Here is a 3,079-nt window from a genome sequence, read left to right on the forward strand (position 1 = left end):
AATAGAAATAAAATGCATTGTCCTTAATCATTGAAATTGTCCCTTTGAAAGTATTTGTTAGGTTGCAACCTTATAGTTCAGTTTGTTCCTTAGAGTTTATAGAGTAGAGGGTCAGTCAAGTCAAAACAGATCGAATGAGGGAATGATCTGTCAGTCAGCAAAAAAGGGGTCCAGTGAAGTTTCACACTTAGTGTTTTTATAGTCTGGAGTGCACTCTTTTTATCCGTTCACTGTTGCCAGTTGGGGTGACTGGTGGAATCCTACCAGAAACCAGATAAACCATTGGCCGTCTGACTGGTTGGGCAGATCTGGATCCTGGAAATCACACTGGGAGGCTCGCCATCAATTGGAATCACTGGTCTTTTGTCGTGGAGCTCAAAGCTCACTAAAAGACCTGACTGACACATGTGGAACACTATTAACTTAGCGGCCACCTCTGCTGATTTCGGCAGCTCTGTCTAACATTCAACTCACTATTGAAATGTTAGCCAATAACATCTGAACACTTTTTGACAACTTTTATGAATCCTTGCTTCCGTAACTGCGGCAGTTGCTGCTGCTAATCAAGATAGCTGCGGATTTTTCTTTTCCTTGAATTGCTGGTATCAATACGCCATGTAAAAACACTTCACTTCCTGTTAACCTTCAAAATAAAAGCTCCTGCTAGGCACAGCAGGAAGTGTGGAAATAAACACATTTTTTCCACATTATCACTTCTTGTGACAATAAAATAAAACAAATAAAAGAATGATTCTGAAACTAAACAAATACCTTATAAAGCTCATCTTATTTTTACCCATTTCTCCAGCTGGGTTACAGCTCTTTAAATCTATTTCCATCTCTGAGAATGTTGCACATTAAAGTATTCTGTCTCATGTTTCAGGGACAAGCTGAGCTGAGGAGAAACTGACAAAATATAATAATATATATAATATATAATATTATATTTAAAATATAATAAAAATAAACTAATTATTTTGACCTGTGAATGATAAAAAGTTGCTTTAGTCCAAGAATAAAAATGTGATACTTAATAAGAGGTCCCCTATAGACCACGATAGGTCCATTTTAAGGATAAAAATGCTGAGAAAGTGTCCTTACTTAAAATCCAGACCAGAATAATATTTGTAGAACATTTGCTGCTCAACCAACTCCAGTTTCCATTAAAAAAAGAGGGGGGAAAATCAATCAATTTAGTGGAAGCTAATCAATCAAGGATTAGTTTCCACTAATGATGTCCCTGCAACCAGCAGTCTGACTTAGCTTGATTTTGATTTAGTGTTAATTATCATAAGAAAAAGTACTAATGAACTTGTCTTTTTTTACTCATCAAGATATTTTTAAGCACTCCTAACAGATTTATTATCATGTGCTGGGTCAACTGACAGTTCAAGTCTGTATGTCTGCACTCGATTAGGTTCTCTCTGGAATGATTCAAAGCAGCACTGCAATCCATGTATCTTGGAAGCTTTCATTTTTGTGCCATTTATGTGTATGAATTATTCTTTGTTCCCAGTAGTTTCTTTATCACCCAGTGGTTATCAGAGGGGCTAAAATGCACCGTAGACTCTTGCACATTCAAGAGTTGTAATGGGATTTCCACACTGAGATGCTTGGTAAGCTTAAAAGTGGGTGAACTAATTAAACTAATTGTATCCATGTGTATAAAAAAAGAATTCCGTTCTTCCCTGTGCTGCAAAGGGCAGAACAAAATATAGTGCTGTCATGTTGCATGAGTTGAAATATAATGAGCACCTTGTTGCACAGGCTGCCGCACTGAGCCACTGAGCACGAAGTCTGTGTCCTCATCACAGCTAAGGGTTGACTCACCATATGGTGTTTTTTCTCACCTAAACAGCTTCAGAATGTTTTAGTATAAATTAATCAGTAAACCGTATTCCTGCAAGCTTTTACTTTAACCCTCTCAAGGCAGGCATTGCAGATTTGCAACAAGTAAAAGCTAACAACCTGATTACCCCACATACATATTTTGAGGGTTTTTTTTACTCAGAAGTACCACTGCAGGTATTCTTTTGTGCATTAGCAACAAAAACTTAATTTGAGCCTGAGAGGGTTAATGTGATAAATAACAGTAACGGTAAAGTCAGACAGGTCAAAGTGAGGGAGCTGGAAAAAGAAAATGTACAGTGGGGCAAAAAAGTATTTAGTCAGCCACCGATTGTGCAAGTTCCCCCACCTAAAATGATGACAGGTCAGTAATTTGCACCAGAGGTACACTTCAACTGTGAGAGACAGAATGTGAAAAAAAAATCCATGAATCCACATGGTAGGATTTGTAAGGAATTTATTCGTAAATCAGGGTGGAAAATAAGTATTTGGTCAATAACAAAAATACAACTCAATACTTTGTAACATAACCTTTGTTGGCAATAACAGAGGTCAAACGTTTACTATAGGTCTTTACCAGGTTTGCACACACAGTAGCTGGTATTTTGGCCCATTCCTCCATGCAGATCTTCTCGAGAGCAGTGATGTTTTGGGGCTGTCGCCGAGCAACACGGACTTTCAACTCCCGCCACAGATTTTCTATGGGGTTGAGGTCTGGAGACTGGCTAGGCCACTCCAGGACTTTCAAATGCTTCTTAAGGAGCCACTCCTTTGTTGCCCGGGCGGTGTGTTTTGGATCATTGTCATGTGGGAAGACCCAGCCTTGTTTCATCTTCAAAGTTCTCACTGATGGAAGGAGGTTTTGGCTCAAAATCTCACGATACATGGCCCCATTCATTCTGTCCTTAACACGGATCAGTCGTCCTGTCCCCTTGGCAGAAAAACAGCCCCATAGCATGATGTTTCCACCCCCATGCTTCACAGTAGGTATGGTGTTCTTGGGATGCAACTCAGTATTCTTCTTCCTCCAAACACGACGAGTTGAGTTTATACCAAAAAGTTCTACTTTGGTTTCATCTGACCACATGACATTCTCCCAATCCTCTGCTGTATCATCCATGTGCTCTCTGGCAAACTTCAGACGGGCCTGGGCATGCACTGGCTTCAGCAGCGGAACACGTCTGGCACTGGATCGTTCGGTTCTCCGAAGCTCATCCGGGACTTGCTGTCA

Source organism: Diplotaxodon limnothrissa, linkage group LG11, assembly GCF_057381915.1.
Source record: "Diplotaxodon limnothrissa isolate DT_005_m linkage group LG11, D_limnothrissa_male_GT1.1, whole genome shotgun sequence".
NCBI lineage: Eukaryota > Metazoa > Chordata > Actinopteri > Cichliformes > Cichlidae > Diplotaxodon > Diplotaxodon limnothrissa.